General features: G+C 46.0%; 1 pseudogene; it reads left to right on the top strand.

The window, feature by feature from the left end:
- Positions 1–376: 376 nt before the first annotated feature.
- LOC149326112 (kinesin-like protein KIF23) overlaps positions 377–14,883 on the top strand; it is a 32,194-nt pseudogene continuing 17,687 nt past the window's right edge.

Here is a 14,883-nt window from a genome sequence, read left to right as displayed (position 1 = left end):
GCCGTAGAGACAAGGTCTATTGGTAGAGGCGTACAGGCGTCGACTAACAAATTTTACATGAATAAAGTTGCATGAGTTGGTTGTTTTAAGTAAAATTTATTTGTATAAAGTATAGTTTTTTATTTATAAAATTGAAAATATAAAAATTGTTTTTTTTCTTAAGAACAAGAATGACAACAAATTTTGGGAGTGCTGGAAACCATGAGTCTTGCGCCGGGGGCGCTGATTGGCTGACTGCACTTCGACGCATTCGGCCATCAATTAACCGTTGATGCGCGTAGTGCAAACCTTTTCAAGCTGAGAGTTGGAAACTGCAAAAGCGTTCGAGCGACAGTATTAAGTGGATTTGTGGGGCAGCTTAACGTCGTGTCTGGACATGAATCCTGCGTAAGTTACCCGCTGTTTTTTCGTTTCTGTTCGGAGCGAACGTTTCATGCGGTTTGACTGTTAACCATAACTTTTTTAAACTGAGACATATTTCAAAGTAAAGAGTGACCCCGTCAGGATATGGTGCGTCTTTATTGCAATAGACGCATACTAACATTATAGGGTTATCGTTTCGAATGGCCGCACCATTCTCATGGAACCGGCATCGTTGCCACGTCAGGAACGCGGCCATACGTCACTGCGCGTTTACCTTGGTTCGCTTGCTTTGAGCTCTTTGCCGGCTAACATGACTTTGAAGTTGGTTACCGAACTCGACGCACGAATTTGGGTAACATGAAGTGCTTAATCCGTTGTCCTCCACCTCATGGCGTGTGTCACCAAGCAGTGTTTCCTGTGTATTTTGCACGTAGGAGAGGAGCAAAGCGACGAAGGAGCGAACCATCCCGGCCGGCTTCTGCAGAAGCGCGTGACCCGGTTGAAGTTTATTGCCGCATACGCCCCCTGCTCAACCCAAACGATGCCCCTGTTGTGGGAGTCATCGATAACAGGGTTGTTCAGTTAAAACCGCAAGAGACAAATGGCCAGGAAAGAAATCCTCCAAAGCGGGTAAGCGGAACGAATGTAAAATTATTTGTATTGTTGCAGCACTAGAAAAACTAAATGATCCTAGTCATATTGGCTCTGACAGCAAGTGTTGCTCTCTTCTACCTGCTTGTAAAATTCACTGATTCTCTACTCTTCTGTGTACTATGTAGATACTCGATAATTAATCTGGATTTGAATTAGTGGCAGGCTGTAAATATGTGCGAAGTATAGTTTGACAGCTTGAGGTTGGGAAGTTGAAAGTACCGCCGCGGTGGCTCAGTGGTTACGGCGCTCGGCTGCTGACCCGAAAGACGCGGGTTCGATCCCGGCCGCGGCGGTTGAATTTCTTTGGAGGAGAAATTCTAGAGGCCCGTGTTCTGTGCGATGTCAGTGCACGTTAAGGAACCCCAGGTGGTCGAAATTTCCGGAGCCCTCCACTACGGCGTCCCTCATAGCCTGAGTGGCTTTGGGACGTTAAACCCCATAAACCAAATCAAACCGAAGTTGAAAGTTGGTTCCTGAAAATTCTGTTTGCTCTACCCAGCACCTCCATCCGTTTTTTGGGTACCCAGTGCCAAATAAAGTACTGAAAATTAGAAAACAGGCGCATTGATCAGCTTGCATTCGCTTGAACTTTCAAATCTGATGCAGTGCCCCGCAATGCCACCAGTGTTCAAGGTGGCATTTTATTGTCTGCACGGCTTCCCATCTGGGCGGTACATTCTGAGTGTTACTGGCAGTTGGACTGTCATGGTGGGTGGCTAGAGATGTTAATACCCAATGACAGACGTTGTTGATGTTTCCTCTGCTACACTGCACAGTTGGTCATTGTAGCAGGACACTCGGTGCCCTGTGTGCATTGTGCCATTACATGCCTGAGCGATCATATGAGTTATAAAAAAATTCCTCTTTGCCAATTGTCAACTCCAGTGTCTCGCACAGTGTCAGTGATGACCCCTTTTCGACTGCGCCCTTGCCTCTGACATTATACTATCTTGAAGAGCTCGACGTAAACTCTATTCTCCTTGGATTAATGGAGACATCATAATCTTATGCAAGCAGAAGGAAGAGCTGTTTCAGGGTGCCCAAAGAGCCTGGCTGCCGGCCAGCTTTCTTGCTGCCAAAGAGCACCAGAGCGCTCTGAGGAATCAAATTTGGTTGGCTCGTCGAGCGTTTATGGAACACATTGCTGCTCAAGCAACAAAGAAATGTAAGCTTTTCTGGGCGTATGTCAACTCTCATCAGAAGCAATCTTGGTGCCCCTCCTTTCACACTGATGGTGAGATATTATTCTCCTGGTGGCATCCCGGAAGTATTGAGTAGCTATTTCTCTTCCATTTGGATGGACCAACCCATGCTTGGGCCTGATCTGGCATAGTTTCTTGAAGAGCCCTTCCCAAGTCAAGTGCCTACTTTGTCCTCCGACTACTGACGTCATGCAAGGTTGCTCCTACATCCGACCATTTCAGAGCCCTTACCCCGATGGAATTCATCCCCTGCTCCTTCAATGTACAAAGTGCCTCTTTTATAGCACCTATATTATGCCACAAGTTTCAGCGCGTTGTTGATTCGGCAGTGGTTCCTTCTGCTTATAGGGGTTGCGTGCTGACCTCTTGTCCTCCTACCGCCCAGTTGCATCTGCGCCTATCGTGTGCCGCATCTTTGATAGGATAGCCTTCTGTCACTCACCCAAGATGAATTTCTCCAGCACTGCACCTGCAAAACTACTCTTGATGTGCTGGCCCACATAGTTAGTGCCCACTTCCTTGACAAGCTTGTTTGGCTGGATTTTTCATGCACTTTTGGTCATTTCCCTCACCATGTGCTCCTGTTCAGCACTGCAGCCAAGGGGCCCTCCGGAACTGTTCTCTTGGTTGGATTCCTTTGTCAGCGGCAGAACTCAGTACAGCGTATTCAGAGGATCCGCTTCCACATCTAGCACCATTTTGTCTGGTGTACTCCAAGGCGGTGTTCTGGGCCCTACTCAATCTTCACAGACAGTGAAAATCTCTGCTGTCTTCATGCTGATGAGGTCTCATTACTGCAACCCATTTCTTAGCAGACTGTTCGGCTCTTCAAATCGATCTCAGCACCTCCTCTAATTCCTGGGCCCAGCAACACCAGTTGCCCATTAACATTAGCAGGTCCTCTACAGTGACTGCGCTGCACTCACCACATGCTGCCAGTGTTGACCCTTGGAAGCCGTCACCACCATGACATTCCTTGCCACTTGCACGCTTCTCATCTCATTCATCACCTGGCTTATGGCAGACATGCCTGCCATTGCATTGTGGGGCCTTTCTTTGCACTGCCTTTTCCATCCTTGAGTACTGGTGTGCAGTTGGGCTAGCCCGATCTGCTCCTTATCGTGTCAGCTTCGCCAGTGTCCAGCATCACGCTGCATCTGCGACCCTTCTCCAGCATATCTTCTGGGAGGCCCTCTCCTCCAGTGTACTGCACCGGATCAGCAAACGCTTATTCACTGCCCAATGGCCGGAGTGGCTGTGTTTAACCGCTTCTGGCATGAATCTTCCTGGCACTTCTTTGCCATCTCTGTGGTGACATTTTTCTGCCACCTGCTCCTTCCCCTTTCATGCCTCTGATGTCCCAGGTATTGTGAAGGGCTATCGTAGTCTTTCATCTCTCTTCTGCTCCTCATATCCAACATTCCATCATCCTGGGCTCCAGGACAGGGTCAGCAAGCCTTTGCGGCGTGGGCAGTACTTACTGCCTTTTGCTAGTCATGCAAGCCTGGGCCATCCGTGAAGAATACTGAATAAAATTATTGCCAGCATTCATATGTAGACGGCTGTAAAGTTCAGAGCATTGGTCAGCTAGAAGTCCAAGCGAAATTCGGGACCAATCCACGAATGTAGACAACCTCTGGATACTTTACACAAGTTTGTATGTGTTGTGTGTGCACAGCCAGTGCAATCCGGCTAGCGTCTTTCCAGAAATTCCTCTGTTCTTAATGATGGGCATAACACGGAATTCTTGTGTCAAATCCTGGTGCTGCAAACAATCTTTTGCAGACTGTTCAGTATATCTTACCTGCTGAAAGCCCACAGAGTGTTCGCAAAGCACTCCTCTGTTGCGTGCTACTTTCTCTTTCAGTTCTTTCTTATGCTTGGCAAATTAATCTGAACCTGCGTTGAGATGAACTCCGAAGCATTTTGTTATGATCGTCAGTCATACACAGCCGCCCTGGAGAAGCCGCTCAACTGAAAGGGGTTGTGCCACTTCCTACACCATCACTCCTCATCTTGACTGATTAAACCAGAGGCAAACATTACTCATCGTCCCACCACATGCACTAAGCAGATACTGCACTTGGGCTAGGCTCTTTGCATGAAGAGCAATATCATCTGCAGACATTAAAGCAGAGCTCTCCTGTACCACAGGCTGCTCCTGTTTCTTGTGCTGCCTCGACTAATCATGTGCACTTGTCAAAAGTCTGGAACCCAGAGGGGTTCCAGGCTTATGGACCATGCTGTTGTTCGTTGTGCATCCTCGGAGTTCCAAAACTCTTGAAGATAAGATGAACTGTCCTCCTCCCCCCTCCAATGGTGAAGACTTCTTTTGCGTGGTACAAGAGCCCCGGCTTAAAAGCAAATTCCCCTGGGCTCTACACTTTGTCAACTATACAACATGAACCTGAGTATTAGGCAGACACTCCTGCCAAAGTTCTTGCTCAGTGAAATGAAAAAAACAATTGGGTGAGTTGGTCAGACATGCCTCAGTTACAACTGGCTCAGTGGAAAACAAGGACATGAAGACAACTCGCACAAGGCGCCACACTGGTGCTTCATGTGTGTTGTCTGCATTTTCTGCTAGTTGTCACTAAAGCTGCAGTAATGCCACACCAGTCCACCCTGGCTGTTAGATCCACGTACAGGGACCCCTCCACTGAGGCCTGGTTCCTGCAGGGTTTCCCATGGCATAGACCTCTGCACACCTTCATAGGCCTTATTGAGGTCCAGAAATGCCACTGTGCTATGTAATGTAGGTTCTAGGTCAGCTCCGCAAGACGAAAGGTTGTTCTTTGGTTTTCCATCAAGGGCAGAGAGCTGTCTGGAGCTTGTCCAAACCGCTCGTCAGCTCTGCAGACTTTAGTAGCCTTTCTCGGGCTACTTGTGCACACATTCATAACAGCGCCTGCACTGACTATTACACTGCAGCTGACTGTTGTCACCATTGTGAAATGAAAAATAGTTTTGGGGACCTGTTAGTTTGCTATTGGATGGCAAGCTTGAGAGATTTTGAATATGCATATGCCACAAGCTTTGTGGGCTTGCCATGTTTGAAAAAATTCTTGGCTCATGCTGCAACGTAGGTGTTCTGTGGAAAATAGTGTCTTCTCAGTGCAGAACAAGCACCTTTTTTTATAATACACCTTTGCTTGTAGTAAATTGATTTGCCACTTTCAAATTAGTACCTTTTTCTTATGTTGACAATACGGATTATCCCTAGTGAAAAGCAGTGGATTGACAAGGCTGAGACCCCTGACTAGTGCTGTGCTGCAGTGCATTTTTGAGGTATGTTCAGTTTGGTTGACATTGCTGTCTGTTCATCTTTTCCGTTCCCAAACCGTGCAGTCATGGCACTATGGAATCGCGTAACAAGGCTGTAAATATAAACTTTGTAGAGCCAGGTGCCTTTTCCCTGGACTGAATTATTCATGACACCATTCACAAAGGTTTGCCCATTCTCAGAATGTGTTAATGCTGCAAACACGTTTCAGTGAGTGGGACAAAGACATTGACTTTGAAATCTGCGAAGCAAACATGCAAAATGGCTGCGCATCGTTTGGGAGCCAAGAAAAATTCATGATGCCGGAACCAGTTGGTATTGGGGTTGATATTCTACTGCGGCTATACTCTGTTGCAAAAGTGCTGAGTGCTGCTGATGCTGGTAAATAGCTTTATGTCCAAATTTTATGCCTAGAGAACCTCCTGAGCGACACGGCACTTGCATATTAAGTGTAGTGGCTGCCATTTTGGGCACTTTATTGATGCATGAACGAACATGTTATGAACCTGCCATAGTGAACACGGCGAAAGTACATATAAACAGCGCTAAACGACAGGACTAGAAGAGGAGTAGACAAACACGGCGCTGAACTTACAACTGAATTTATTGGAAGGAAAAGTTTTTCAATATATACATACAAAAACGCGCACACGTGCGCACAGTCACTACATCAAAGTGGAGATACAATCAACAAGCCACGTTGGTCACACGTGTTGTACCTGCCTTCAAGCTACCCTTTGTGCAACAATGTCATTTCTTTCTTTGACAAAGCTAAAGAAGTATTGCTAACGCAACCTTTTGATTTTCTAGTGATATGAAATGCTTCGGCGACTTCTCTTGTAATCTTGTCAGTATGAAAAAATAACAATTCTGTATCGTCAAAGAACGGCACACATTTGCATACACTGCAATGACTTGACAAGTTAGTATCTCTTTTTTGCAACGAATTAGCATGCTCCATGAGCCTAACATTAATGCATCGGCCTGTCTGGCCTATGTAAGTGCGACCACATGATAATGGAATCTGGTAAACTACCCCCATCTTGCAATTAACGAACTTGTTCACATGGTTAACTTTGCAGACAGACTTACGTTTGGCACCTTCCTGCTTTCTCTGAACTGCTGCTCCTAACCTACCCAGTTTATTAGGAGCAGAAAAAACCACCCTCACGCCATACTTGGCCCCTACCCTTTTAAAACGATGTGACAACGCGTGCACATAAGGCATGACAACTGTTTTCTTCCCCTCAGCATTTTCTTTAGGCTGACCCGAACATTTCAGTGTTCTAAGAACCTTATCTGCACCAGCCACTAGTACGGAATCAGGGTACCCAGCCTCCCTACATCTCTGGGCTTGGACTGCAAGACTAGCAGACATTTGATGCATACAAGATTTTTTGACGGCCATACCAATACATCCTGTCACAATACCGAATTTCACAAGCTTGGAATGGAAAGACGCATAATTAACAAGAGGCTTTTCACTCCTGGGAGCATATCGCCAGCATACATGGTTCGGCAAGAAGGACAAGCTCAGATCTAGGAACTGCAAGGCGTTCCCCTGAGGGATCTCATGCGTAAACCGCAGTCCAGACCCATGCTGTGAAAAAACATCAAGTACCTCAGACACACACTCAGTACCCAAAGACCTAACTAGAACCAGGAAGTCATCCACATACCGAAAAATTCTAATGCACTTTCCATTTAAGTCACTTTCTACTGCTCTGTCAACATAACTGAGAAAAATGCTGCTAAGAATTGGCGCAATTTTGGCTCCAATACACACTCCCGATTTTTGCTTAAAAACTTTACCTTCCCACGTTACATAGGTATTCTCTAGATAAAAGGATAAAAGTTCCAGGAAGGACCCAACGGAAATGCCACAATCATTTTGAAATACGCACTCATCGTTCTGTTCTGAGATGCAATTCTGAACACATTGCAAAAGTTGATTATGGGGAAGAGAATAAAATAAATCAACCACGTCTATGCTAAAACCAGAGCACGAAGCCGGATTCTCTTTCAAGAGAAAGTTCACAATTTCCTCCGAATTTGGAACAACAAACGGGTCAAGAACGGAGAGTGATGACAAATGCTTATTAAGGTGTGACGAAACCTCTACTTGCCAAGTTTGACGCTCTGAGACTATTGCTCGAAACGGAACGTCCGGTTTATGCGTTTTAGCCGAAAAAAAGATTTCAAGCACAGAACACTCTGCAACCTTAACTTTATTTGCCAGACTTAGAAGCCCAAAGCCTTTCAATAATGAAACGACATTTTTCTTATTCTGAACCGGATCCTTTCTAGTCCCTCTAAAATGTTTCCTTATGGCATCACATGCTTTGCATATGATGCCATAAGGATGTATGTATATATTGAAAAACTTTTCCTTCCAATAAATTCAGTTGTAAGTTCAGCGCCGTGTTTGTCTACTCCTCTTCTAGTCCTGTCGTTCAGCGCTGTTTATATGTACTTTCGCCATGGAACACCAACTCACCCAATCTACTGTTCTTCTATAGTGAACACGCTTGATCCCAGATTGTTTACAGCAGAGCTGTCCTTTATGATGCACAGTTTAAATAAAGCTGATTGTTTGAGACAGTCTAAGTGACTAATGGTGTTTTTTTTTCTTTCAGTATCACTACACATTTAAGTATGTGTTTGACGCAAATTCTTCTCAGAAGGAAGTTTTCGACCATGTTGGCCTGCCCCTGGTCAGTGATCACGGAAAGCCTGGTAAGCTTTTTCAATATTCAATATTTCACACAGCCAATTGAATTCTGATTCTTTCTCTTTCTTTGAATCATGATGTGTTTGTAAGGCTTGCTTAGCATTCCTTTTGTTACTGGAATTGCTGAGATTGTCTCCTCCTCTTTGATGAAGGTCTGCCATCCTGAACTTCATTTAGCAACGTTTAACTTTGCGAAAACAAAAAGCCTTGTCTTAACTACATGTGAGGGAAACAGACAGGTTTCTGCTACAGCTACTAAAATGTCTAAAGCATATTGTGCTTTTCCCTTGTTCTGTCTGCATCAGTGGATTTGTTTGCACTCACTACGGCCCCTAATAAAAATTTTAAATTGTAACTACGAGGGTAATCCTAAAAGTAAGGTCTGCAAAGCACTGGCGCTGCAGAAAAACTATTGACGCTGCTTCAGGCCACATTGCTCTGCTCACTGCTCCTCCTCTCCCAAACAAGCTCACGCTTGTCCTTCTGGGCCGGCCAGTCTGGGCTCGGCAGCCTTCTTCGTAAGGAGGTCCAGCTTGTCACTGCCGCCAGGTGCGCAGTTGGCGCAGTTATTCGAGTTTGGAACGCGAGAGCTCTTCAATATGCTGAAATTCATCACCTCTTGATGGAAGTGTAGGTATGCTCGTGCACAGACGCCAAAAACGAGCGCAAGTGTTGTACGGAGTTTACTGCTGGTCACACTGCAATTCATGACGAAGAAACAAGTGGCCGACCTTCAGTTTCTGACGACACAGTCACGAAGCTTGAAGACGTGATGTGACAAGATTGGAAGATTACTCTCGTCGTTCTCTGCATTTTGATTCCTGAGGTGTCTTGAGCTATCACGCGTAGGATTACGGCTGAAAAATTGGAATATGGGAAGGTCTGCGAATGCTCACACCAGACCATGATGGGCAACGCGCCTGCTCTTCCCGCGAATTTCTTCTGCGTTACGCAGAAAAAAACAAGAATTTTTTGGATTCTATTGTTAGCGGTAAGGAATCTAGGGATCCCACTTAATTTTTGAGGACCAAATTATAGAGAAATATGTGCAGCAGTAAGTATTCCTCCTACTTTTGCCAAGCAGTGCAGTGCATGCATGCTGTGGGATGAACCAATCGCACACATGTTCTCTACGCCTGCACACACCTTGCTTATCAGTCAGCGATGTGCATGCAAGGAAAAGAGAAAATGTCGGAGCATCCTGTCGTACATTCTTGACTAATGTAGTGATGAGTGCGCTGCCTTTGCAATTTTGCTCGACAACAGCGTCACTTCGACCCGCCGTGATGGCTCAGTGGCTGGATATGGTGTTTGGCCGCTGGTCCCGAGGTCGCAGGTGTGCTCGTGGCCCCACAATGGCCATATTTCAATTGGGGCGAAATACAAAAGGTGCCCATGTGCTGTGCGATGTCAGCGCATGTTAAAGAACCCCAGATGCTCTGAATTAATCCACAGCCCTCCACTGTGGCATCCCTCAAAGCCAGAGTTGCTCCAGGACATTAAAACCCCTCAGTCCACAGTACAAGCCAGTACCACTGGTGCTATAGTGGCCAGATTTTTAATCTGCCCACTCACCATCATTATCACCTGGTTGCCGTGACTGAACGGAGTTTTTGAATTCTCATTTTTCTGAATGATCGAATTTTCCAAAATTGTTCAGTTTTTCTGAATTAATTATCCGATTTTTCGGACTCAACGAGTTTTTACTCTTGGTATGTGGGGTTTAATGCCATGAAGCGACACATGGGCTTTGAGCGATGCCAAAGTGGAAGGCTCCGGATTTATTGAGACCACTTGAAGTTCTTTAAACTGCTGTCACACATCGCATAGTGTGTGTGAATTTTTACACTTCGGCTCCATTGAAATGCAGCCGTTTTGTTTGGGATTCAATCCTGCAACCTTGGGGTCAGCAGCTGAGCATCAAAGCCACTGCAGCAGGCACTGTGTGAATATGTACCTGCCGCATATTTACGCAGGAATGAATGTGCAGTTTAATGTGTACCAATGTACTTGTAGTTCCTGTGCTAGAATATCATATTGGATAGCATACGTAAATTTTTAATTGAGAACTTTTGTTCTTCCAGGGCTTTTGTTCACCTACGGAATCACATCATCCGGGAAGACCTATACAATGACGGGGAATCCTCAGGATGGAGGCATTCTGCCACGTTGCTTGGATGTTGTATTCAACTCTATTGGGGAATACCAAGCCAGGAAATACGCAAGTTTCCTTTGCTGCTCGGTTACTTGGTTCTTAAAAATGTATTTTTACACCATGTACTGCAGTGTTGGCTATCATGGCATAGTGGAAAGCTTCAGGCTTCATTCCTACCACCCATCTTGTTTTCTTTTATTATTTGCTTCAATTTTAGCAGATTAATTTTTTGCATTTCTTCCTTTTAAATCGTCACTACTACAGCTAGGTATCATATCTGCAACCTCATTTTCAGTAGTATGTTGGTATAACTGCTGACACATCATGGCAGTCAGCCCTTTGAGTGTCATTTTGCATAGCGGTATGTTTCGAACTTTGGCTCGAATCTCTCTTATGTGCTTTCGAAAATGTGCACTGGAATGCACAGCTGGCCTGCTTCGGGCATTCCCATCATCTATTTTATCCATCTAGAAGCTTGCACTTTATTCTTGTGCTTTTTTTCTTCAAAAGTTGAGGTGCACGGAGTGACCATGGCCATGTCTCTCCAAGGGGGCTTAGTTGCTCGGCTCTATCACCATACGTGCAACTTTGAAAAGTGATGGAGGCTGGTTCTGCCATCTGCTGTAACTGTCTAGAAACTTTTTTTTTTATTATTAATTTCGCCGTGTCCACTGTGCCACGTCTAGTGTAGGGAGCGTGTACCCCTGCCCTTCGGCGGGCTTGTTTGCCACTACCAATGGCAAGCGAAGTAGTTGCACTGTTCTGTCTCTCTTTCGTCTTTCTTTTACAAGTTGTTACTTTCGCTTTGTGCGGGCCACAGAAAGTGCTCCCTCTGTGTGCGCGATTGCTTTGCGATGGCTGCCTGCGCGGGTCCTACGCTGGGGGCAACGTTTATAGATACTTTTTTAGTTCCATAACTCCTCGCAGCGCCCGTAGGGAGCAGGCGGCCGGTCGCTGTCCCCGCCACCGCGGCGCTGCAATCGCGGGTTGAGCTAGGAGAGCGAGAGTCGTCTGCTAGCGTGCAGCGTTTTGCACGAGCACTCGCATTCGAATCATCGCTGTGCAACTACTGTTTTTTGTTTCCAGCTCTTGCCCGGAGGTATTTCATAACATATGCGTGCTTAGCGCGTTTGCGAACTTAAGAGCGGTATTCTGAGCCGTGTCACAAGCGGCCGTTTTGTATGGGCAATGACGAAATACATGCATGCTTCGATTCTGCTTCTCGTGAGATGAACCTAACCTTGCTACTTCAATAGATTCGGATTATCCGCCGAACCAGTTTTTCGCGATTGGCTGTTTTGTCTCGCATTTCGCGCAAAATTACTTTTACGTTTTATTACAGCAATACTGGTGCAAATAAAACCCGCTGCTGTCTCGGTGGCTACGGCCCGCGGCTGCTTTCCCGAAAGCCGCGAGTTCGATACCGGTGTAGGCGAAATGCAATTGTAATTCAAGGCCCTTGGCGTTTAAATAGAAATATCGTTGCTGACAGATTTGCTGTCAACTAATTTGTCAGACAAGCTTCGCCTACTTTCGCTCTTTTTGAGCTCTAACGGCGCTACTATTTTCCAAGCACTTTGCTCGCGCAAAGAAGTGCATGCGCGTCACTGAATAAAAGTAAATTAATTGAGCTGTGAAGACCTCAGCATGCTCTGGTAAACCAACACCATTCGTGCCTTTTTTTACAAGAGAATCCAGCACGTTCCAAAACAGGTCGCCGAACAACAATGAGCATAGCCTCATGCGGCAGAGAATCCTGCTTGCCAAGTGCGTCACATTGCGTCACAGAGTTCATATTGCGCTTTATTTTTCATTTTGAAAGCCACATAGCTTGCCAAATAGTACAAGGCTGTTTCTTCTGGTGATGGAACACTGTGTCTGTGGTCGTTGGAGGCATTGGAGAGGTCCCTGAAAAGTATCGCCATCAGCTCCTGCCAGATCTGTTCTTTCTAGCCTTTTTCTGGATGAGGGCGTCGCGACGCTTTTCTCCGAGGCTCTCGAAGGCACTAATTAAGACACGATCAGTTCCCGTCTCACAGTTCCCTTTCACAGCTACTTCAACAGGTGTGTAAAAGAAAGCAGCCTAAATAATTGGCTGAACTTGGTCACTGTAGGGTGGTCTTCGTCACCTCCTAATGACCTCACTAGGCCAAGGAATCTCTGAATTAAAAAAAAAAACACATTATATATGAGCATTTCTAGGCTTTTTCAACGTGCCAGTATAATTACCTCAAGCGGGTCTTGGTTCAACTTCGCTGTGAGTATATAGCTGAGGCTCTTGTTGTGTAGGAAGTGGACAGCACTGACATCAATGTCACCCTCAGGGACTCAGCGGTTTGATTTGATGCAATGAGTTTGATATTTCCTCTTGCTTCCGCACGGATGGCGTTTCTCCGGGTACCCGTTGGTACAGCCGGGCACGAAGCAAGTGGGCGCTCGAAAGCTGCTTCACGGCCAGCAGCGTTTGTTGTTCTGAGTACAGGAATGCAAATGGACAAAAAAAGGCAACGACAACCCCGCGCACGGGCTAAGTAGTAACCGCAGGAGAGGAGCAGCGCGCGTGCAAACCTCGACTGCAGCGCCCTCTCACCGCCCGGGTACAAGCAGCGCCCGCTTTCAGAGGGGGAGTTATGGAACTAAAAAAGCATCTATAAACGTTGGCTGGGGGTGTGTCACTCTCAGAAAAACCAGACAGTGAGAGGGTTGGTTACTCAATTTCTGATAGTCAGTGCATTATTTTACGGCTTTCAGAGACCAGGTAATGAGCTGTACTCTAGAACTTTTTCTTTTTTTTGCTTGTGAATATCGGCTGTAGCAGCTACTAAGCAGCTGAAGAAGCAGAACCAGTAATGGCAAAAGTTCATTGGCAGATCAACTTTTTAACAGCCTAAATTTGACATTGGATAGGTGTGGCAGCTCTCTTGTAATTTCACATTGGGTAACCTTCAGTGCATGTGAAGTTTATAAAGTAGGAAAGTGTTTTTGAATGCATTCAGGAATTGTCACTGGCAAAGAATAGATATGAAGCTTGTGTAGACTGACAACGCTGGTTACAATTTGTGGTGTAACACCTCTTGGTTTAGCATCTGTGCATGCAAAATACTAGCTGTAAGAAACAGGTTACTACTAGAAGCTCGTCTCGAAAAAAGTAGTTTAAAGGGAGACTGAGGTGGTTTTCGAATAAGCTAATTTTTTAGGGTTTTGAAGTAGTGTCATTGCTGATCACGTCTGTAAAATTATTTTTTCGATTATGGCCAAAACAGTGGCGCAATCACCAATTAAAAACGCGATGTTTAAATCTCCCGCGCCGCGCGCGACCGCAGGAGAGGAGAACAGCGGAGAGGGAAACCTCGTCCATGTCGGCCAACGTGACGTCACGTTGAGGAGCCGGGGATACTTCGGCGCACCCGAGAGAGCTTTCAGCGCGCGTTGTTTCTCGTGCTGCATGCGTTGTTCCTCGTACTGCGTGCGTTGTGACGTACAAAGCGTGTCAGCCGACCTTGAGATCAGATTCAACACGAGGTACTGCTCTGCTTTCGTGTCCACGAACAACTACGCCAGCGACTGTGTCGTCTTCCACTGTTTTCCGCAAGGTCATACGCTCGCAGCGCAAGCGCTCGCTGCTTTGACGAAGAATTGAAGCCGACCAAAGCAAGCGTACTCTGCTCGAAGCACTTTCGTGACACCGGCTACATGCAGAGCTTGTCCCTAATGTGATCTCTGGAGATTTCGGTCGCGGCTGAACCATGACGCAGTTCCTTTCATTTCCTCGCGCATGAGAGGCGTGGCACCATTTCGAAGAAGCGCCTCTTCTAAAAGCAGAAACATGCTCACTAGAAACACGCCTCTGCAGAAACCTAATAGAGGCTCAAGCATGTGTTGCTCTTCTCAGCTTATAGGTGCGGCCAGACCACCTGAGGCGTGCTCAGCAAGGCTCGGTTAGTGATTTTGTACTCGGTTCGACGTGTCCAAGCAAGCAAGCAAAGCAAAACACAATAAAGCAAAGCAAGCAAGCATTGAAGCTCGTCATATGCGGCATCTCGTTTAATAGTATCTAAGCGATTAAAATGAAAGCGTTCGACGTTCTGATTTCGGATGCAAATTTAACAGAGAAATGAATGCCAACCAAGTTTTTGCAAAAAACCATCATGTCTCGCAACCTTAGTCGGTTTATTCTTCAAGTTGTGGCAGCGAAGGAGTTGCAGCTAGCTTGGCTTTTAAACACACATATAGTTGGCCACTACTTCACTGAACATAAACTGCAAATATAGGAAGGGCGAACGTTTCCGAGCCAGCGATTAATATTTTCTGGCATCTGCTGAACGCGCCACGAGTGAAACAGCAGCCTTGTGCGCGTATTTAGCTTGGTTTCAAGCGCACAATGATTCCTTCAATATCCTGTGGTCACATGCCTCGCAGTGCTTGGCCACTGCGCTTCGCTAATTTTGACATCAGCTTTGTGCTGCTTCATCGTTTCCTTGAAATACTTTCTTGC

The sequence above is a fragment of the Amblyomma mixtum genome, chromosome 10 (genome assembly GCF_055824585.1).
Source record: "Amblyomma mixtum isolate Tamu chromosome 10, ASM5582458v1, whole genome shotgun sequence".
In the NCBI taxonomy this organism is placed as follows: domain Eukaryota; kingdom Metazoa; phylum Arthropoda; class Arachnida; order Ixodida; family Ixodidae; genus Amblyomma; species Amblyomma mixtum.
The sequence above is the reverse complement of the archived record's forward strand: the minus strand, read 5'-3'. Positions and strand labels throughout refer to the sequence as shown.